The sequence below is a fragment of the Columba livia genome, chromosome 4 (assembly GCF_036013475.1).
Source record: "Columba livia isolate bColLiv1 breed racing homer chromosome 4, bColLiv1.pat.W.v2, whole genome shotgun sequence".
NCBI classification, from domain to species: domain Eukaryota; kingdom Metazoa; phylum Chordata; class Aves; order Columbiformes; family Columbidae; genus Columba; species Columba livia.
In genome coordinates, this window is record NC_088605.1 from 74,403,507 (window position 1) to 74,426,851 (window position 23,345).

The 23,345-nt window shown below is 44.8% G+C and overlaps 1 long non-coding RNA gene across 1 annotated transcript in view; it reads right to left on the reverse strand.

The window, feature by feature from the left end:
• Positions 1–23,345, reverse strand: part of LOC135579407 (uncharacterized) — a 33,506-nt gene that overhangs the window by 5,233 nt on the left and 4,928 nt on the right. Inside the window, exon 2 of the long non-coding RNA XR_010472461.1 lies at positions 4,598–4,746. This is a non-coding gene — a long non-coding RNA (uncharacterized LOC135579407). The remainder of the gene's footprint in view (positions 1–4,597; positions 4,747–23,345) is intronic.

The window sequence follows — 23,345 nt, forward strand, 5'->3', positions numbered from 1 at the left end:
TCCAACTGACTTGCACTGTAATGCAAAATCTTCCAGTAGGTTGGTTTAGGCTCTTCACTGCTCCAATAACAGCTGCTGTGTTTCTAGAAGACTTGAGTGAAAATGAAATTACATACTTGCATTATCAGATATTTTCTATGCCTTTAATTCATTGCTAGAAGAAGTGACTATGAGCCTAGTTTTCTCCAACTTGTGAATCACTTTGTGCTTACTAATGTTCTGATTATACTGGTGTAGTTTGTATGATTATACTATGGGGGAAGGATGCGAGCTCTCCATTCTGCGTATTAATAAAACAGTCACAGGCTCATAAAAGGAAAAAGGAGTCGACATGTAAATTTTAGTATCTAGTTTTGGTACAAAATATTCGGTGTCTTTAATCTTCCAGCTAAATGGTTGGCTATTGTCAATGTGTGGTTTTAGTCATCCTGAGAAGACTAAACAATAAATGCCTGAAGCATCTCTTCAGAAGTGGGTTTATATGCTACAAAACCAGCAGAGCGCGGAAAGCAAGCAAAAACCTGCTGTGTTCAGGGAGGTGTAAGAACCGAAATATAGGCTGGGAAAAAGGGGTCAAAGATGAGGAATATTTCTGAATTATCGGCTTCTGGGGGTGCTGCCAGCCTGGGGCTGGGCAATGCTTTTCATTGTCGCTTTGGTTGTCCTGCTACACTGTCACTGTCTTGTGTTTCAGGATGTCTTTAGCTCAGGAAACTTAATGTTAACCAAATTCTGTGGACTTGGACTCGTAGCTTGGACTGAGCTCCAAACTTCCACCTAATGAATTTTTTCCTACAGAAATGCTTAGAAAAACAACATTCTGGATTCCATGGGACCCTTACTAAATGAAAAAAGAATTGCATTTCTGCCTAGTAAAGCGACATGGGTCTTCCCTTTGATACATGTGACCTCCCTTGTTTCCAAGAAGCTTTACTCTTGAGTCTGGGCCTAATGGTCTTAAACCTAGAACTTAAGAACATCCTGCACTGAAGTACTAAATCAAGTTGTTGAGCTTAATAGCTGAACCCATAGAGCTTTCAGACTGCCTAGCACTGAACTTTTAGGTGACTTTACCCTCTTAAGAGCTGTCGATGGTTTCTGCGGGTTTTGTGTGTGCGAGTAGGTTTTAGGTAGATCTTTGTGACAAATGTTTTTATGCGCAATTTGTGCCTTTTCATATTGGGCAAGGAAACCGTTTCTACCTGTTTCACTTGGTGTTTCATACCTGTCTATCCACACTAGACTGGGAGAGCAGCAGTAAGGAACCGGTCCTGGCTACTGAACGCCCCTGCTGGACCTCTCCATCATTTCAAACCTCCAGAAGCTGTTAAGTCTTGACTTTTTTTTCAGTGTTGATCTCTTTGCAGGACGCTGCAGCTGCTTGAACTTGTACATTTTGTATTCCAGCAGAATCTGTTTGCAGGTCTCCAGCTCTGGCACTGCAGAAAAGCCTTTAAAAAGCACTTAAATCCCTTCCCCTGGGATAAAAACCTTCTGCTCTTGCCTGGTGGCTGTTGGCACTTGCCCAGAAGGCCTATGGATGCCCCTCCAGCCTTCCTGTGTTGAAATAAAGCAGGTTCTGATGTCCAGAGCTCGTTGTGAGTTGTGGCTGAGCACATGATGATTGTTACGCTTCCCAGCATTCACTTGTTATTTTGTGTGATGCCTTAAATATAAAACACATCCTAGCTGAATTCAGTCTGGTGGTACCAAGTTTGCCTGTTAACCAAATGTAACTCATATTATTTCCCCGCCATGAGGCTGTGACAAGCTTAGCTGTGAATTTGTGGGGTTTATGACTGCCTGTGTGTTTCCTATCTCCATTTTAAAATAATCCTGATACTTTTCAAGCCTTATTAAAACACATTTAATAAAGGGAAAAATGACACTGAGCCTAGTCACTGCTTTTTTGGTCACGATGATACAGTGGAGAATTCCAGGTGTTGCTGAACCCAGATAGAGACTGTGTGTGACTCCTAATCACCTGCTTATGGGATTTTCACTTTTTTAACCTCTAGCCATGTAAGTATGACAACAGTGAAAAATGATACTTGAAACTATGTGTGAATATATCGTATATAAAAGCAAAAAATGACTCATCTATTTTTTCTATTTTTTGTTTCGAGCTAGAAAACTTTTGTTATTTCTAAAAGGTTTCTTTGAACGACTTTCTGTAATTGTTGGATTTTTGCTTACACTAGGTAGTTTAGTTTTTTTTTCTCTTTATGTCATGCCTATTAATGTTGTTGAGGAACCTCATAGTTGAGGCTTCACGTTCTTTGAAGTAAAGCTGGTTTTTGAGCCTTATCTTCCTCCGTATGGGCAGGGTAGTTATCCTAGCGCACCTCTCCCCGAGCCGTACGAATACGCAGCAAGTATAATGGGAAATTGGAAGGTACCACTTGATTTCTGTAGCTTGAATGAAAATAAAGCTTCTGAGGAACTGAACGTCTCTGCTTCTTGACTCTATATGGGATGTAGAGAAGTGCACATCAAAGGTAAATGAGTGAGGTGCCGCTTTGAAATGTTTGCTCTTCAGTTTGGAGTTTGTTTCAAAGTTTTCCTGGACCTGGAAAATTAATCCTTGAGTTATTCCGTGAAGGCAAAGGAGACCTGGGGGTGCTAATTGACAGGAAGCTCAACATGAGCCAACAGTGTGGCCAAGAAGGCCAATGGTATCCTGTCCTGTATCAGAAATAGCGTGGTCAGCAGGACAAGGGCAGCGATCCTTCCCCTGTGCTCTGCATTGGGGAGGCCACACCTGGAGGATTGTGTTCAGTTCTGGGCCCCTCAGGTCCAGGTGTGGGATCCTGGAGATATGTATTTAAGCAACAAGACTGGGGAAGGGACTTGAACACAAGCCCTATGAGGAGAGGCTGAGGGAGCTGGGCTTGTTTAGTCTGGAGAAGAGGAGGCTTAGAGGTGAGCTCAGCACTCTCTAGAACTACCTGAAGGGCAGTTCTAGCCAGGTGGGGATTGGTCTCTTCTCCCAGGCATCAGCAATAGGACAAGGGGCCATGGGCTTCAACTCTACCAGGGGAAATTTAGGCTGAGATTAGAAAGCAATTCTCTGCAGAGAGAGTGGTCAGGCATTGGAATGGCTGCCCAGGGAGGTGCTGGACTCACCGGCCCTGGACCAGGTTTTTAAACTGAGATTGGACATGGCACTTAGTGCCATGATCTAGTCAATGGACTGGAGCTGGACCAAGGGTTGGACTTGATGATCTCTGAGGTCTTTTCCAACCCAGTCCATGCTGTGAATTCTCTGCAGGCTGCTGTCTGGGGGCATGTGCATTGCAGATTGGTTGGGTGAAACATAAAAGCTTCATTAGGCCTCTTAAGTCTGTCTTAATTCATTAGTAGAGGTGAATCTTCCTTGTGCACAAACTGGGGGTGGGGATGAGCTGGGGATAAATGGCAGAACTAAGATTTTATTTTCTCAGGTCATGAGGGTTGTTCAAAGGTTATTTTGGGGAGAAATAAAGATTGAAGATGAGCTTCAAGCCACAGCAGGTTTAGCTGAAAAGCAATGCACTTCTAACCTTTGTTGCAAGGAACTGGTATTCCTTAAACTATTGCAAAAGTGGCACCTCTAATGCTCGATAGTTGATGAATGATTTTAGGACATAGAGATTTGTCTTATTTTACCTTCATTAAATGGGATCTAACAACGTTTTGGGGATTGATAATAGTGGTGCAGACTAGGGAACTGTTTTGGGAATGTATTGCAAAGAAAGGTAGATGACTCCTTAAGCAGCAGATGTTATTGCACTAACCTTGTCACACGGTTCTGAATGTGACACAATCCAGGGTGAGTATTCATGTGACATTCTAGGTGCTCGGCCAGAACACGATTAATTCCAAATTGAACCCAGCTCAAACAACCTTCCCTCATTTATGCTCTTGAGGCTCCATCTGAAGTGTATGGTTTAGGGTCATCTTTGCTAAAACTACCTTGGGGCAACTCAGTCCTACTCCTCGTCTTTTTTATAGGAAGGGAACAGGACCCGGGGGCTGAGCTGTTTGTGGTGAGATCTTTTGCTGGCTGCTGCTGTGCCTTGAGAGGCTTTATTTTTGCCTATTTTGTAAGGGTTTCTAAGGATTTCCCCAGCATTGTTGAGCTGTGCTCCATGAAAATTGTGGTGCCAACACTAAAACTTTGAGTTGTTATGGAACAGCGTGCTGCTTAATGCACTCTAATGCTTTTTAATGCTCTTTAATGTCTCTTCCAACCCAAAATCTTCTGTGAATCAGTTGTGCCCATTATTATCTGCCAGCCGCAGGTAGAGGAAGAGCAAAGGCTCCCAGGACTGTGCTGCAGGACAGTGAAACCACCACCAACCGTCAACCCAAAATACTATTAAAATCTGTAAGTTTTGCCCTAAACATTATAATTCCTCCTTTCTGTAGGTCTGAGCCTAAACATCTCAAAATGTCAACCTTTTGAGGAAACATTTCAAGCCTTGCTGTGTGTGTTTCTGAGTCAAGTAGAGGCTTTTGCTGTGTGCTTTCGGGTAGTCTTTGCTTAGTTAAAATGCAGCTGCTGGGCTGTAAGCAATAAAAAGTCCTTTACTGGACATAAAGTTTCAAACCATACCTTGTCTTGGCATTAGGGGATGTGCCGGAGGATTTAGCATCATCCAAACGTTCATTCCAGTGAGGAAACGTGTATTAATGATGGTGATGAAGACCAACTGAAGGCAGCTGACCCAAAGCATCTCCCTGGGCCTTGGGCAGGTGCTGAACCTGGAATTGGACATGATAGAGATGGAAGAGGTTTTACAGCTCATCCTCAGCATGAAATCCTTTCGATACAGCAGCTGCTCAGTGAGGTGACTATTGTGTACATAACAGTTTTATCAGTTGCTTACCTTAATGCAACATTTCATGTATTTCTGATTCACCCCATGCTCCCCCTTCTTAGAGCAGGTAGAAATTGCTTTGTGAAATGGTTTTGTTGGGCAGGGCAGTTCGTATTTTCCAGGTTGCGATCTGAGCTCTCCCTTGAGCTTGAGACAATTGACTGTGACGGCCTTTGAACGGGCAGGACGCTAAATGGGAATGAGCTCGCAGTTCTGTGCAGAAAGGTCCCTGTGCAACCACCGTGCTCAGCCAGGAAAGGCTTTTGCTCTCCTGCCATTAACGCAACGTGCTCCTCAGGTGTCAGCAGGTGGCTCTCGGGTCACATCGAACTAGGAAAGGCAGGTTAAAACAAGCTTCCGGGACTTCTGCCCAAGTCCATCCAGGCCTTGTGTCCGTGTGGGGAGTGCTGGGGTAGAAAATGCCACCCATGGGCTTCCCTACCTGTCTTGTATCAGTGTCCTTGTGGTATTTCACAGAGGGAGAATTCATTTGAGTTTGAGTTCTTATAGAATGGGAAACAATCCAGATAATCTGCTACTTAAACCTTCTGTTTTGGTCACTTAGTGAGACCTAGTGATTTTTTTTTTGGCAAATATCAGTGAGCACAGACAACTAAGTCCTTGTTTTCTAATAATTCCAGCCCCGTGGTTTCAAATTCACTCGGTCTGGTCTGTTCTTACCACATTGTTACCCATGCAGAAAATAGTCATTGACAGCTTAAAAATCTTAGTCTGTTGTGTTGGTGTTTTTTTTTCCTTTCAGCAAAGTTTCTTTTGTGCTTTGTCATTAAGCATCATGGGGACAGTCTGTGATTTAGATTTAGGCTGTAAAAAAGGACGGGGAGAGGAGTGTGCGGATTAAGAATTTTCACAGAATCACAGAATGTCAGGGGTTGGAAGGGACCTGGAAAGCTCATCCAGTGCAATCCCCCCATGGAGCAGGAACACCCAGATGAGGTTACACAGGAAGGTGTCCAGGTGGGTTGGAATGTCTGCACAGAAGGAGACTCCACAACCTCCCTGGGCAGCCTGGGCCAGGCTCTGCCACCCTCACTGAGAAGAAGTTTCTTCTCGTATTTAAGTGGAACCTCTTGTGTTCCAGTTTGAACCCATTACCCCTTGCCCTGTCACTGGTTGTCACCGAGAAGAGCCTGGCTCCATCCTCCTGACACTCACCCTTTGTATATCTGTAAACATTAATGAGGTCACCCCTCAGACTCCTCTTCTCCAAGCTCCAGAGCCCCAGCTCCCTCAGCCTTTCCTCACATGGGAGATATTCCACTCCATCATCTTTGTTGCTCTTTGCTGGACTCTCTCCAGCAGATCCCTGTCCTGCTGGAACTGAGGGGCCACAACTGGACACAATATTCCAGGTGTGGTCTCACAAGGGCAGAGCAGAGGGACAGGAGAACCTACTGACCACCCCCCTTCTAATCCACCCCAGGTACCATTGGCCTTCCTGGCCACAAGGGCACAGTGCTGGCTCATGGTCACCCTGCTGTCCCCAGGACCCCCAGGTCCCTTGACCCTACGCTGCTCTCAGGTTTGCCCTCTATAAACCCCCCAGTGGCACAAACCTGGGGGGTATTAGGAAGATGCAGCAGGATGCTGTTCTCCCTCACGGAGACGGTGAGCCAGAGCATTCCTCTTCAATTCCAGCGCCTTCCCTGGCTTTTGCGCATCCTCCCTTCCATGCACACACACAAAGGAGTGTTTGAGAGCCTCACCAGGTGTGTGTATTATTCCAGATAAGCTCTGGAAAGGCTTAACAGCTTGGCCTGTTACCACCTCCTTCCTGGCTGAAATGTTTGGATCCTAATTCAAACGCTTGCATGGGCACATTTTCCAGGTGCTGACCTCTGGCTATCGTCTGTCTGCAAGCAGTAATAAAATATTAGCAGAAAATTGCCGGTGGTAAATACAGGGAGGTAGATGTTTTGCACGAGGGCAGTGGGTGGTGTGTCTCAAATGGAACTCTGCTAAATAAAAAGCACGGGCAAAGCAAGGCAGAAACCAACAGCGCCTCGCCTGTTCCCCACAGATGGTGTTGTGTTTGTCTGTGGCGTGTGTAGGATCACACAAAACCTTTGCTGTGTTTTCCTGTTGATATCCGCCCCAGCAAGAGGGACCTAAACACAACACATTGGGAAAAATCAATAGACTTCAGCTGCAGGGGGATGTGGTCTGAGGCAACTTCTGCACTGAGCCCTTTGGAGAGCTTGTTTCTTTTATCCGTGAGATGTATAAGAGGAAAATATCTGTTGCAGAAAATGTTCCTGTGTCTCGCCACAGCCCAAGGAAGCAAGAAATGCCACGGTTACAGCAGTTCTCTGCAGCCGTCCCGGTTGGAAAGGTAGCTCTTAAACCATGGTAGATGCTTTTGAAAGCGTTGATGTTGGTTTTCAGCATTCAGTTTGACGTGATTGTTGGTCTCTGTTCAGTTCAAGAGGACAAAACCGTGATATTTTTGTCCCTATGGTTATCTATTACTATAGGCTGCTGTATAAATAGGAAAAATGAATTTTGTATAACAATATCACTGGGCTGACAGGAATTTTCTCTCATTAAACTCACGTTCTGTAGACTTAAATGTCACTAAAAAGGGATTACGCTTTACTTTTCCTCTATGGTGAAATTCAGGGCCTGTTTATCCTTTGTAGACAGTTTAAAAGAGAAAAAATCCCCCAAACACAAGGGTTTCATTACTGCTAGTAGAGTTACAAAAAGATATTTTATGGCTTGAGAGTGTTCCATGCAGAAAATTGCTTTTCTGGCTCACTTGGGAGCCAGGATCGCTGCTCTTGTCTTCCTTTGTATTCTTGACATGCACATTTTAAACTTGGGGTTGACAGAAAAGGTGTCCTCCTATCTACTGCTTTGGTTAAAATATTAACCTAACATTGTGCACTGTTTCCAACAGCGGCTAATGACGGATGATGAGAAAACAGCTTAAGAAAGGAAGGATCTGTAATGTGATCTTTCCCCTGGGACACCTTGTCAACCTTTGGCAAAGAAACCCGCACCTAGACTATTGTGTTTAATAGCTACTGATTGATCTGTCTCCATGAATCCAGTGAGTCCGTTTCTGAATGAATTCATGGCGTTGGTCTTAAATGTTCTCACAGCAATTGAATTTCCAGCATAGCGATACATTGCGGGACTGCAGTTCCATCTGTATCATCCTCTTTAGCAGCTTCCCACAAACAATTCTAATTCTAATGAATTTCTAACTCAGCCTGGTGACAGACACACCAGAGCTACTGCTTAACAAAAGAAGGTGGAGATATTAATACTCATCTTTGCTTTAGATTTCTTTTTTCCAGCTACATTCTCTCTACCAACCCTGTTTACAGCTTAGTTTGCTTTTCCCCTTCTGTTGGGTTGTTCGGTACTGGAAATCTGGTTAACAACTTAATGTCTTCCCCCTAGGGCAATGGAAACCACGCAGTTATAGTGTGTAAATAAAAGCCTTGCGGTTTAGCAGACTGCACCTTAAAAAGAATGGAATTACAGAAGCAGAAAAGCTGATTTTCAACTAGAAGAAGCAACTCTGATTAGCAGCAAAATAGTGCCGGCTGCACCCTTCCAAGTCCACCTCACCTCATAGAGAGGAGCAGGTTTGTTTCAAATGCAAGCCTTGCTTTTTTGACCCTGGTAATGGTTGGATCATTAAGTCCAGATTTCACTTGGCAGAGCTGTCCGTAGCTACTGTGTGCTCTTCGCTTTCCTGCCGCTGTTAAGTCCTCTTTCTGTCAAAAACAGGCAAATTTAAATGGTGTATGCTTCCAAAGGAGCCTTTTCTCTCCTGCCTGTGTTAGCTATTTCCAAACAGCCCCATGGGTTCTTGAATACTTCGGGAACCTTGTGACATAACAAATGAAACAGCCATAAACAAAGCCAGCTTAACTTCTTCACATCAGGCATTTTGCCACGGAAAAGCCAGCGCTGGCTGGTTCAGCTCTGTTGTCAAACAGAAGAGGTACCGGGAGAGGGATGATTCATCACGTAAACTCATATTGCCTTGTCAGGGCAAGGGAGCTTTAGATGATCCTGTCTCTCTGGGCCCTGCAGACCAGGGGATGCCCCAGCCTGACGGTGCCCATGTGCAGGGCAGGTTCACTTGGAGCGTGAGGAACGTTCCCATGAGGGTGGCACACACCTGTGTCTTCATGCCTCCTTCTTCCAGAGTTCACGCTCCCTCTCCCACAAAAAATACACTTCACTGGCTTTCAGAGAATCACAGAATGTCCTGAGTTGGGAGGGACCCACAGGGATCATCAAGTCCAACTCCTGTCCCTGCACTGACAACCCCACAGGTCACACCGCGTGTCTGAGGACGTTGTCCAGTCTCTTCATGAACACTGTCAGGTTGGGGCTGTGACACCTCCCTGGGGAGCCTGTTCAGTGTCCAGCACCTCTGGGGGAAGAACCTTTTCCTCATGTCCAACCTAAACCTTCTCAGCACATCTTCTGCCATTTCACAGAATCCCAGCATGTCAGGGGTTGGAAGGGACCTGGAAAGCTCATCCAGTGCAATCACCCCATGGAGCAGGAACACCCAGATGAGGTTACACAGGAAGGTGTCCAAGCGGGTTGGAATGTCTGCAGAGAAGGAGACTCCACAACCTCCCTGGGCAGCCTGGGCCAGGCTCTGCCACCCTCACCGGGAACAAATTTCTTCTCAATTTTAAGTGGAACCTCTTGTGTTCCAGTTTGTATCCATTACCCCTTGTCCTATCATTGGTTGTCACTGAGAAGAGCCTGGCTTCATCCTGCTGACACTCACCCTTTATATATTGATAACCATGAATGAGGTCACCCCTCAGCCTCCTCTTCTCCAGCTCCAGAGCCCCAGCTCCCTCAGCCTTTCCTCACATGGGAGATGCTCCACTCCCTTCAGCATCTTGGTGGCTGTGCTGGACTCTCTCCAGTCCATTTCCTTGGGTTCTGTTGTTGGTCACTAAAGAGAGGAGTTCAGCACCTGCCCCTCCTGCCCACCTTGTGATGAAGCTGCAGCTGCCATGAGGTGTCACCTCAGTCTCCTCCAGGCTGAACAAACCAAGTGACTTCAGCCTCTCCTCATACAGCTTCCCCTCCAAACCCTTCACCAACTTCTTAGCCTCTTCTGGACACTCTCTAGCAGCTTAATATCCTTTTTATGCTGTGTCCCCAGCCCTGCACACAGTGAACGCTCCAGGCGAGGCCAGAGCAGAGCGGGACAGTCCCCTCCCTGCCCGGCTGGCCGTGCTGTGCTGGATGCACCAGGACACAGGTCCCTCTTGGCTCCAGGGACACTGTTGGCTCATGTTCAACTCACCATCCACCAGAACCCCCAGAGCTGCTCTCCAGCATCCATAGCGCTTAAGGTAACTACAGTAGCTCTTTGTTCTAAAGCTGACCTTCAAAGGAATAAATGCTGTCAGCCGGATCCTGGTTTGTCTGCTCTGTGCTGTATGAAGAAAGGCTGAAGTGAGAGAGACGTTTGAGGATGTCCTGATTTCCTTTATTCTTTTCTGCTTGCTCTTTACCAATTAAGACCTCGTCTGTGCTGGATGACAGAATAGCAGACCTGGAAATGTAGCGCGAGTGTGAATTCACAAGAGTAAAAATCAGATCTGCTGGAAGGGAAGGGTCCTTTTTTCTTTGATTGTTCTAGTATAAACTAATTCACAGTGAAGCTTATGAAAAGGAGGGAACTACTGCTAGTGATAAATAGTAGTGTGTACAAACCCCTCATTTTCTCAGAGGTATTCTTACTATTTTAGGGAATCTGGCCTGTTGCTGAATTTCAGTTGTGTATGGTTTCCTTGTTTGAGAGTCTGTGGCTGCAAAGGAGTAAAAGCCTCCCCTGATGTAATTGCTGCAATTTCCCTATGTAGAACTGATAATTTTTCTCTGCTGAAGAAATGTCTCATCAGACTTTCATGTATTGTGTTGCCTCCCGAAAAGCTTAAATCCTTCCTAGAAAAATTTAGTTGAGGATAGAAATACTTTCCAAACCAATTGTGGTTTATTTGTCCACAGGTTTTACCAATAAGGGAAGTTTAATTAATATCTTTCATCTTGCCTCCATAAACCTAGCCTTCACACATATCTACTGTAATCTACCAATAAAGCTTCTTTGAGGCTTACAAAAATACCAGCCATTCCGCTTAACAGCTTCTTTAATATACATTTTTTTACATTCCAAGGGTAAGGGTATACAAACCTTTCAAGAAGCGATAGAAAACAAGCTCAAATAACAAAAAATTCCAGCTATAATCTACTTTGCCTTGAGAAAAGGGGCGGGTGGGGGGAAAGATTGTAAGATTTATGGATACACCAAGTTTGCATTGTATTTCAGTCCTCAAATTTAATTGTAGTAACTATTAGTGTTATGGACCTAGATAGGTAATGCATAGGCTGCATTAAGTGTCTTTATCTCAGATGTAGTTTCTTAAGAGAGAATGTAATGTAGCTGTAAATTGAGATGCAAAAACTGGATGTGGCCGCTGCTGAGTCCTGCCCTTGCTGCTAAGGGACTCTGAGAACACATCATATACTACATAAATGTCAGTGTTCTGTGCATGGATGAGCTTAGTGTGATGTTATTAGTGTGACAGTTCACATCCTATCAAGGAGAACGCTGTTTGCAATTCTGGTCTGGGTCACACTGGACTGAGCACTGCATGATGACAATCACGTGTTGCATCCTGTTAGGTTTTGTTAAAAATGCAGCAGGCTTGCTCTCCCACCTGCCTTGCAGTAGTTAAATTGCCTTAGATGATATAAACTAATGTCACACCTTTTCTCACAAACAAAGACAAGGCCACTTTCACGGGGGATGTGGTTCCTGCCAGTCTGTACAGCAGATAATAGATCTGATCTGCAGCTGCTGTCAGTATTAATTTGTGGAAGTCCAGGTTTCAAGCTCACCCGGCTGCCTGATGCCACCAGCCTTCCCTTTAGATGTATTAGTTGGATCTGATTTTAGCTTTATTTACCACTAGGTTTGTTTTACTGTTCCGAGTAAGGGTTGGCCCCCTTGCTAGAGCAGAACATGTGGTATTTGTCAGAATGAGACAGCTTTAAGGCTGCCAGACAACCCAACCAGCCTGCAAACAATTTTGTGTGCCCTGCTGATAACGATAAAGCAACTGCACTGAAGATGATCAGGAGATGCTGATGTCTGTAGGGGGGCAAGGCTCTCAGTGGCAGACTAGAACTGCTCTGGCATATGATTGCCATTAAAGAAAAGCGCTTGCAAACTTATCAACATTTATAGCATCTTTTTACTGATGATGGCACCCATCTGCAGTCTTTCCGCTGTCACTGTGTGTCATCAAGCCCCAGATGCTCATTATTTTATCCTCATCAGAATCGCGGCTGTGGTTTGCAAGCCTGCAAGAAACTCTCCAAGGTTCTTTGCAAAAGCTTAATGATACTGAGCTCCTTCCAGACCAGTCTGGGTGGTGCTTATCAAAGGATTACTCATTCAGATCTTGCCTGTGCACGGCATCAGGACTGAGTGCAGCTGGATCCATGGAGCTGCTTGTTCTATTAGCTCTGCTCAATCTGTATCAGAAACTGATTTTTAAGCTTTGCAGGATTAATATAAGCTTTTTCATTTAGGGATTATATAGACCTATGGGGTCATGCTGGTGCCATTTTGCTGGTACTCATGCTATGTGAAAGTTGTGTTATAGATCAAATTCAAAGGGACTCAAGTATTTTAAGACTGTCATTCAAACTTCTATGGGACAGTCGAGTTTATCTGGTATGCATCTATAATGAAAACCCTGAGAAGAAGAGCAGAGCCCTGTTTTGTCAATATAATGACAGCAACAGAGAAGCTATGGCTTTAGGTTTAGGCTTTAGGTTAAACCTGTCAGGTTTCACCCCTGCAGAGAGGTAAGGAGTGCAACAGCTACGTCCTCCCAGCAAACCGTGCAAATAGAAAAGCAAAGACTACAAAGCAGAAGAGGCTGAAGGGAAGATCTGGCTCTGAGGAGGACGCAGCTCAGAACAGGTCAAACAGAAGCACTGAGTGTCCTACAAATATTTGCTTGATGAAGCAAGGGAAGGCAAAAAAGCAGCCTGAAAACTCAACTATTCGCCATCTGCAGAAAGAAAGAAGGGAAATCAGAGTGCAGGTATTGCTCTTTCCTCTCTGGCTCTATTGCCAAAGAGCCAAGACAGGTAATGGTTGCAGACACAGCTGGTACCTTCTCCTTTCTCCAGGGGATGTGGGCAACCTCGCAGCCTCCTTGCATCGCTTTCATTTCTGTACACCTCTGCTTCTCACACCGAATTCTTTTAGAAGATCTGTGGACTGTTACTGCCTGCCCTTGCTTTTCCCTGTGCAATTTTTGCAGCAGGAATGGATGGGTTTTGCTTGACACGACTTCCATGTTTGCTGCCTTTAAATCACCTTTGGCTGATGTGAGGCTCGAGCTGGGAGGCTGCTCAGCTCCGAGCGTGGCTGGAGTCGTTCTGTGACCTGAAGAAGGTGGTGAATGTGTTTTTGCTCTCTGAGAATGCCGCGCATTAAGGGAGACAGAAAACAGGTGTGTGGGAGGAAGCCCTTCCTCAAACCATTAATACACCTAAATGTGAAGAAAGAGGATTTGGTGTCAAAGTACATCTGTTGCCCATGGTTTGATACAGCCAGCATGGCATGTATTGCTAAACCTTTGTTCCAGCTGTCATGAGCACCTAAATGTCCACAGCTGTTTGTTGTGTGAGCTGGCAGGATGGGAGTGTTGATAGCACATAGCTGACCATGCTGTGCTGACAGCTTTAGTGCAGCAGGATTTCAGCTTCTGGCTGCACTGGTACTTTGAAAGAAATAGAATCAAACTGCACAGCTCTTGTCCTCTGATTCAAAATTCCTAGAGATTCTTGTCCTAGTCTACTCTTTCTTTGCTATAGAAAGGAAAACGCACGTACTTTTCCCTTTATATTTAGAGCACAGGCATGGATTAGGCTTACTGAGCAATAATCAGCTTTTGCTGGTTTAAAATTAACTAAAAGAGCACTAGTTTGTTGGTTTGGGGTTTTTCCTCTCAGCTTGTGGCAGTAGGGCTCAGGAGGTGTCTGAAGGAGCCTGCTCAGGCTTTTGTGGCGGGTGAGGAGGGAACTGACCTGCAGCAAGTTCTCTCCATCGCCAGAGCCACGGTGTCATGTCCACCCGGATGGGTTTCCCTGGCCTGGCCTCCCTGTTCACCTATACCCCTGAAGAAATGTAGGTGCTCTCCTCTCCTGCACTGCGCTGACAGGGAGCTATTTATTTTGAGTTGCAATTGGAATGGGTATGTTGGGGATTGTAAATCCCTGCCTGTTGCAGTGGTTAAGGACACTGAGAGGATTTATTAATGACCTTATTAATGTTTACGGATATATAAAGGGTGAGTGTCAGGAGGATGGAGCCAGGCTCTTCTCTGTGACAACCAATGGTAGGACAAGGGGCAATGGGTTCAAACTGGAACACAAGAGGTTCCACTTAAATTTGAAAAGAAACTTCTTCTCAGTGAGGGTGGCAGAGCCTGGCCCAGGCTGCCCAGGGGGTTGTGGAGTCTCCTTCTGTGCAGACATTCCAACCCGCCTGGACACCTTCCTGTGTAACCTCATCTGGGTGTTCCTGCTCCATGGGGGGATTGCACTGGATGAGCTTTCGAGGTCCCTTCCAATCCCTGACATTCTGTGATTCTGTGAAAATTCTTAATCCACACACTCCTGGGGGGCTGACCATGTTTGATCTTACTTTATCTCTTTCAATTAGAGTGTTGTGTTTTGATTTTCTGTTTGGATGTGGGGGGGTGAGGGTGTTTTTTAACACACCTACCATCTGGAACTCTGTAGTGTAACTTTAGCAGTGTGCATCTTCACCAGGCTCATCTTACACTTGGTTTGAATTTAGTTTCTTTTTATTATTATTATTTTTAATTTTTTTGGCAGAGCAGCAGATGAAGTTTTTGCTTTCCCACTATCGACCAGCCGGGCCATGTGAAGTATCTTCAAATCTCCTCTTAGACAGCACTGAACAGCAGAAGACTATTTTCCTTTCCTAGCATTAGGGGGAGCACAGCTGTTAAGAAAAAGAGACCGCGTGGTAAAAATAACCAAGATACAAACAGAAAACCAAGTTCCAAACCTTATGAGTCCAGTTTAAACCCTGCCACTACATTATGGTCTGTTTATAACCCCCTTGCCATCAGTAACAAAGCGTCTGCAGATAGTCAAGATTGTAGGACCTTGGTCTCAGAGACATCAGGCAAAGAAGAGGAGTGGAAATGGACAGTCCTATAATTTTTCAGTCACCTAGAAAGAAGCAAATATAACTGAGTGGCATTAGCAATTGTTAAAACCTTGTCTGGCATTCCAGAGGCCTTGTCGACAGCAAAGCTACAACAGCCATCCAGGGATGCTATTACACCACCAGGACTGCCTCTGAAATGTTGTGTTTTATAAGCTATCCCCTCTTGTTTTAGCTTCCAGTGGGCTTTGGCTACAGAGGAAAATATTCTTCTCTTGTTGTACGCCCTTGGCTCTGCAGATTGGTTTTGTTTCGTCCTTTGGTAGGAATGTTTCCCAACAAGCTGTGTGGTAAAACCTCTTCGCCCTCAGCCAAAGTCACAAAACTCCTATTATTTTGCTTACAGCTGGGATTTCACATCAGGACTCAAAGTTCATGGACTTACATAATTCCTCTGCCGGGATTGTGCTTGCTCCCTCCGCTCAGGAAAAGCACTTTATTGATCAGATCTCTTCTAACCCACCAGGATACTTCCCGGCTACTCTGTGAGCAAGGCCAGCAGAATCAGTCCCTGTGTGCATAGAAGATGCCAGACAATTATATTTAGCACAAATATTCTATCAAGGATATCTTCATATGTTTTTCCACAAGTCAGCACATATTTTAATCATTGGAATGGACAGACTGATAGCTTGGCTGATTCCCCTAGATTCAATGCCCTAAAATAAATGTTTAAAAGTTACATAATGTTGGAGCTAGGACTGCTCTCTTCTTTGGAAGCCAGAAGTCCAAGCTGGGGTTTGCTGCTTTGTGGGAGAGCAGGGCTGATCCTCTGAGAGCCGGCAATGACGTGCAAGGCTTGGTTTGTAAAGACAGACCAAGAGGGAGCATGGTGGTTTGGTTCAGCTCCTTCCAGTGATGCCATCGGCTGGTTCTTGTTGGTGTTACTGGCTTGGTTCTATCAGGTTCACAGGAACACGTCAGCATCCATGCATCTCAAACCAGCTCATTCTTGCACACATTCAATTAGCTTCTTTAGGAACATACCGATGTTAGTAATGCCGAGAGAAGTGAAGGGCAAAGTGATTAAGAAAGATGATTCCTTTCAAGAGTCTGGGGTGTCCAAAACAGGCATGCATGGGTGGCAAGCAATGGTACTGCTACCTATACAACTGTATGTGTGGATCCTTCCTTGGTAGTATGACTCAAAAGGAAGTTTCTATGAGACGCGTGGTGTTTGTGGTGCTTCCAGAAGTCAGAGGAGGAGATGTGGGAGAGAGCTGGAAAGGGACTGAAGAAGGAAGAATCTTAGGAAGGACAAGAAAGAAAGTCAAAGAGAAAAACCTTTGCAGTTCACTCTACGAAAGGCATGAAGGCAACACATGCCCCAGAGTGACAGTGCTGCGAAAGCTAAAACAGAAATCACCAGTGGGAAGAGATACTTTTCTTTTCCCATCTTTTATTAAAAAAAAAAAAAATCAAAAGGATGGCAGGAGCATGAGGCAAACTGTTATTTATGTAGTGGGGAAGAGACACATGTGGAGACATCTGTTTTAAGGAGCTGCTTCAAAATAAACAAAGAGAGTGGAGTGTGTTTGCAGAGGCCAGCAGGCAACCTGCAGAAAGTCCGCCAGCAGTGATGCTCCGAGTGCAGATCAGCCCCGAATGCTGCAGGACTCTGTACATCTGTACTCTCACAATCACAGAATCACAGAATGTCAGGGATGGGAAGGGACCTGGAAAGCTCATCCAGTGCAATCCCCCCATGGAGCAGGAACACCCAGATGAGGTTACACAGGAAGGTGTCCAGGGGGGTTGGAATGTCTGCACAGAAGGAGACTCCACAACCCCCCTGGGCAGCCTGGGCCAGGCTCTGCCACCCTCACTGAGAAGAAGTTTCTTCTCATAGTTAAGTGGAACCTCTTCTGTTCCAGTTTGAACCCATTACCCCTTGTCCTATCACTGGTTGTCACTGAGAAGAGCCTGGCTCCATCCTCCTGACACTCACCCTTTATATATCTGTAAACATTAATGAGGTCACCCCTCAGTCTCCTCTTCTCCAAGCTCCAGAGCCCCAGCTCCCTCAGCCTTTCCTCATAAGGGAGATGCTCTACCCACTGCCAGAACCCCCCACCCTGACCCCAGCGGGTGTTTTACAAATCGAAGGAGGTGCTATTTTCATATTTTCTGCCCAAGAACATCAATCTGTGTTGTGCTCCTTCCCGGCTCCTTTTTCTTAAGTCAGCAGCTTTTAAATTCCAGTTTCAAGTCTTTAAAAAAAATAACGCTTTTGGTGAATATCCACAACGTATGTTGGAGGAATGTGGATTTGGATACTACACCATTGCAAAGATGAGGCCCTGTTCACCTGGAGGAAAGGAAAAGCAGACTGAGAGGTTTTGAGGCAGAATTATCACATTTAGCATTCTGCCATAGTCTCTTACTGCTGAGTGTGGGAACGGGCAGCAAACCCAACCACTGATTTAATGAGGTGCTGTAAGAAAGTCCATTACAGCTCATCTGTTGCCTCAGCTTCCCAGTGGGTGAAACAGAGAAGTACAAAAGCACAGATTTTCTGCTTGTTTTCCTTCTCAAGTCTGTGGATTCAGACAGTTCCCCAAGTGTTGCGGTGTAGGATTCAACACAACCTCTCCATGGCCAAACACTCCTTTGACCAGAACTCTGACAAAACATTCATGAGCAGTTTGCACCCTTATCTGCTTTCCGGTTTTTGGTAGGATAATTAATGGCAAACACCACTTCAAAGGGCAAACCAGGTATGCCCCCCTGCTTTTTTAGCCGTCCACTGTAGGTAACAGAAACATTACACAACTAGGGGTGAGAGTTTGAGATATAGTAGCTGATATCGCTCTAGTAGGAAACAGCTGTATTTCTCTTGTACTCCAGTGGCTGTCAGCAAGTAACGCTGACTGAGCTGACAAGGGAGGCTTTATCCTCTGTACTCCCTCCAGTATTGTGTTTTCTGATAAACAGCAAATGTGTCTGCTAAAATCAGTTCATGCTGCAGTAACTCATCAGAATTACACTTCATTTTCAGATACAAAAATTCTCACAGCACAAAGTTATTTTGTATTTACCTGGCTATGCCTGGTATAACCACGACTGTACTTTGGCCAGTGTTTTGTAGCCGAGTTTCTGCCCTGCAGTTTCATGTGTTTGTAAGCCAAGAAAGGGATGTGCTTTGGACAAAATATAGTATTTCAAGAGTTCAGTAGCAGTCAAAACACCTTGGAGTAAAATGTAGCAATAGGGAATTTAATATCGTGCAGTTACTCCATAAATTAACAAAGATAGTGGCAAGCAATTTACTTCCATCTATGTAAGTGAGGTGGTATCTTTAATCTGGGTTGTTTTAAGTAAAACACATCTATAGTTGTGTAAACAGATAATTGGCTTTATGTTTTTACTGAGGTTCAGGTCACGTTGAAACTAATGGTCATTAAATGTCCAGACTGCTTAGGCAATTCCACTGGATGCCTCTTCTCTGATTCTATGTTTTTTATTCTTTCCTTGAAGTATTCCATGGTTTACTATTTTGACGTCTCTTCAGGCCTTGCCAAGATTAAGCTTTTTCTATTTGTTTGTATCCATATAGAAAATACAAACCAGTTAGCTCTCAGTGAATTTGGTAGGTGTTTTATTCTTTGTGTAGCTGATTGGATCATTCTAGTTCCATTTGTGACAAATTGGCTTACACCTGCCTCTCTTTTCCTTGTCTGAAGTGGGACCTGAGTGTATTGTACCATTCTGTTGTGCGATTCCTCTGGACATGCTGTTCTCTGCTACGTAACTATGGTAAACTGCCCCAAATTTACCCTGAATCTGCTGTCCAGGTGGAAAGTGCAAGTTTGCGCATCAGCATAATTTACCACTAGATGGCTGGACCTGCTCTTTGTCCAGCTCTTGGTTTTGTTGCCGGGCTTAGAGCAGAACAATGGCTTTGTAAACTCTCTGCCCACCCCCTTTTGTGGCATAACACTTTTAAACAGCTGATGCTTTTAGCGAATTTACCTTTACGATGAATAGTTCAAACTTTTCAAACATACTGAAAGAGCTACGGCAATATCTAAGAAAATGATGGATGTTTAGCAAGACAAAAAGATAAGGCTCCCTACTCCTGTTATTTTTTCCATTCCATTCCACTCCATTCCATTCCAACGTACTGCTATTTTCATCGAGTATTTTATTCCATAGGTGTATGCATAAGCGTGACCCATTTTGTTGCCGGGCAACAGTTCATCACTCAGACTGGGATATTGCATATTAAAGTCCTGAGAAGCTGTGATATAGCAGCCACATATTTTGCTCTGGTGAATCTGGTCAGGTGCTGATATTTATGTGACTGTGAATTGGGATGGAAATGTCTGTCCTGAGCAGACTTAGCTTTCCTTTAAGAAGAATTATTTTGCTCACAGTCAGTCTCTTTGAAAAGATTAATACTTCTGGGTAAAAAACATCAACTCTCCTGGTGACCTCAGCCTGATATATTATACAGAACAAGGAGACCTACTCCAGAAGAGAGATGTTCTCCCACCTGAAAGCAAACAAGAGGAATAGACAAAGTCTGTATCTGTCTCTTGAAGACACCACTCTTTTGGTTTTTTCCTTATCAGTCTCTTCTTCATATTTGGAGATCATATTTGTATTTACTGGTTCCACCTTGTGTGTTTACAGACATATCTGTATCCTTGACTTCAAAACAGTGGAGAGGTACATTATAAAATTAAAATCACTTCCATTGTTCTGTTGTTGCAACACTAGCATTTTGTATTTGAGACTTGCAGGAACATGCAGGAAACATATTCCCTGCCTCCCAGGCAGTATAATCCAAAATATCAGACCTGGAAACCTTGGAGCACTTTAACAGCTTTGTGAGAGGCTGAAGATGAGTGTAAAGATGGCAATATGTGGCATGGTGAGATAGAGATGAATCTAGAAATAGGTCTGGAGCGGGATTTCTTTTGTTTTCCAAATATTGTCTCAGGTATCAGCCACTCACAGTTCAATTTTCTTAAAGCACTATGACCGCAAAAAAAGCTGATGGTATAATGAGAGTGGTAGAAGAACAGGAAATTAATATGAGCTCCACCCATCCAGACTCACAGAGAAACGCGGTGAAGCACAGAGCAAATGACAAGTCTCTGAAATAAACAGATTTGAAAGGCTCAACCCAACAAGAACATCAGTGGCTATTCTGTTCTCACCTGCAGGAAGGCTCCTGGTTTTGTTGATAGAACAGGAGAGAGTAAGAAATGCTTGGGAATTTCCGCTTAACAGACTTGCAAACAAGTAAATTGTATATTTTTCAGAAGTGCCTTCCTTTTGAAGGTGCCTGAAGGGTAATATGTGCAGGTTATTTATGAAGTGTGACCTCGCACTTGGAAGTAGTCCAGCAATAAAGTCTGGACCCAGCTGACTTGCTCTTTGAACTCTTCAAAATACCGGAGTTCCCAAGGAAGCAGAGGAATCATGTGGCTCACTCGAGTCTTATCTTCTGCTACTGGAGCTGTCAGACGGGATCCTACCGCTGAGCACACAGGGCTATCTGCCAAAGATGCAGCTTTGCCACAGGTGTGTTATTCCTCCCATGATGCTACGGGAAGCAAAAAACCCTGACAACACAGCATGGTTTTGTAATCGCAGAATCGACTGCGTTGGAAAAGACCTCAGAGATCATCAAGTCCAACCCGTGGTCCAACTCCAGTCCATTGACTAGATCATGGCACTAAGTGCCATGTCCAATCTCAGTTTACAACCTCCAGGGCTGGTGAGTCCAGCACCTCCCTGGGCAGCCATTCCAATGCCTGACCACTCTCTCTGCAAACAATTGCTTTCTAATCTCCAGCCTAAATTTCCCCTGGCAGAGTTGAAGCCCATGCCCCCTTGTCCTATTGCTGACTGCCTGGGAGAAGAGACCAATCCCCACCTGGCTAGAACTGCCCTTCAGGTAGTTCTAGAGAGTGCTGAGCTCACCTCTAAGCCTCCTCTTCTCCAGACTAAACAAGCCCAGCTCCCTCAGCCTCTTCCCATAGCTCTTGTGTTCAAGTCCCTTCTCCAGTGACTAATGACTCTAGTACTGCTATCTTATGCCTTTTGAGAATGTTTACAAAAATGCACTTTATTTACCTTGTTCCTAAGCAGGTCCACCAATATAAACTACACAGAATACTGCGGTAAATTACCTGTTTACTGGTGCTATTAAACATGCTATGTTTGCTGTGGCAGCTGTCTTTGCGTAACATCTGAGAAATCAAAAGTGTCAATAGCAAAGGTAAAGGAAACTCTCGTATCTTTGATCCTGTTGTCAGATATGAACAGAAAAGATGTGTACAAAGAACCAGGCATCAGGTTAAACATATCAACCACCTTAATCTGGGACATTAATCAGCTCATTTGCAGAACACTTGTACAGTCCTAATAAACTGTTAGAGGTCCTGGATACACTGATGGACAGGAGACACCGATGTCACAGCACAGATGGGCAGCCCTTCTGCCTCTCCTGTTGCTATGGGTGAGATGAGCAAGCATGTTCCCGGCAGAGGTCAGGAGGGAGCTCCCTGCAGCTGGACTGCACATCTGGGGGTCCCTGCAGCCGGACTGCACATCTGGGGCTCTCTGCAGCTGGACTGCACATCTGGGGGTCCCTCCAGCAGGTGCTGACTTCCTTGAGCACTTTCATCTCTCTCCCAAGGGGGTTTTGGATCAACTCTCTGCTGTGAAGGTGAATGACACAGAGTCCCTTCAGATCGCAGCATCTCTACAGCCATCTGAATCAAAGAAACAGTGAAAAAAGCATTGCTTATATTTAAAATGAGAGCTTGTTGCACAGTCGGCTTTTCTTATTCTGTTCTCAGCAGAATGATTTAAGGCCCCGCCTGCACAGAGGTCTGGGGGCTGAATTGCTGACCAGGCTGGCCAAACATCTTCTCCAACACCTTTTAGCTCAACTCTTGGCCAACTCTAAAAGCTGGACTCTGAGATTAATCGGTCTGCTAGTCTCCCCTCCCTCCCAATGTCTGCAGAGTAGGAGACTCCACAACCCCCCTGGGCAGCCTGTTCCAGGCTCTGGCACCCTCACTGAGAAGAAGTTTCTTCTCATAGTTAAGTGGAACCTCTTGTGTTCCAGTTTGTACCCATTGCCCCTTGTCCTATCATTGGTTGTCACTGAGAAGAGCCTGGCTCCATCCTCCTGACACTCACCCTTTATATATTTATAACCATGAATGAGGTCACCCCTCAGTGTCTTCTTCTGCAAGCTCAAGAGCCCCAGGTGCCGCAGGGCTGAGTAAAGGGAACCCTTGAAGGAAATCATACTCAGAGATTATTTAAAACAGTGAATTTGCAGAAAATCTTATCACCATTAAAAACAGAGGAAATCCTCACACTCCTGAGTGTCATTATGGAGCAAACACTGTATGTTAAACCTCTGGGCAGCAAAGTGAGGTTGTCCTGTATTATTTGATGAAGAATGGCTGAAAGCAACTCAGAGGGCCTTGAATAACTTCATGGACCTTAAGAAAACCATATGGTGCTCCATCATGGGACAAACAGTGGTTGCTCTTTTGGACAGAGCATCGTCAAGAATTACACCAGAACCTTCAGGTGTACACAAGCAATAGCCTGTGTTTGGGAAGGGAACAGTTTCCAAATTTGCAGAGTTTGTCCAGTGTGTTTAGCAATGAAAAGAAGGATAAATTTGGCACTTACTGAAATCTGAGTTTATATCCGTATATTATATCCGTATATCCATATAACCACCACGGTCCTGTAGCACCAGTGATGAAAAGGGAGGCGACTGCACATATTCTGATCGTAGCCACCCCTAATTCAGGGCTGCAAATCTGTGTCACTTTTGTAGAATAATGCGTATGTCTTATCTCATTTATCTCACTTTGCACGTTTGCTCCAAGGGGACTCTTGGGGCTGCATCTTCATGTCTATCTGCTTAGAGTGCTGCAAGACTTGTCTGGGCTCATCTTGGACAAACCGGCTTGCAGACTGCAAGGAGCAGAGCTTGGCTGAGCAGACTTTGTGACCATTATCACTGATACTTTGTGGTTCTCTTTTAGCAATTTGCATCTTGGTTAGTTGCTCTCATGGTCTTTGTTCCAAAACCCGCCAAATGCTGGTGAGAACTGGAGTGAATACAACTTGCAGTTTCTCTATATATTTATTCTTACTTTAAGAAAGCATGAAATGACAGATCTTTACACCAAAAGTACAGCATT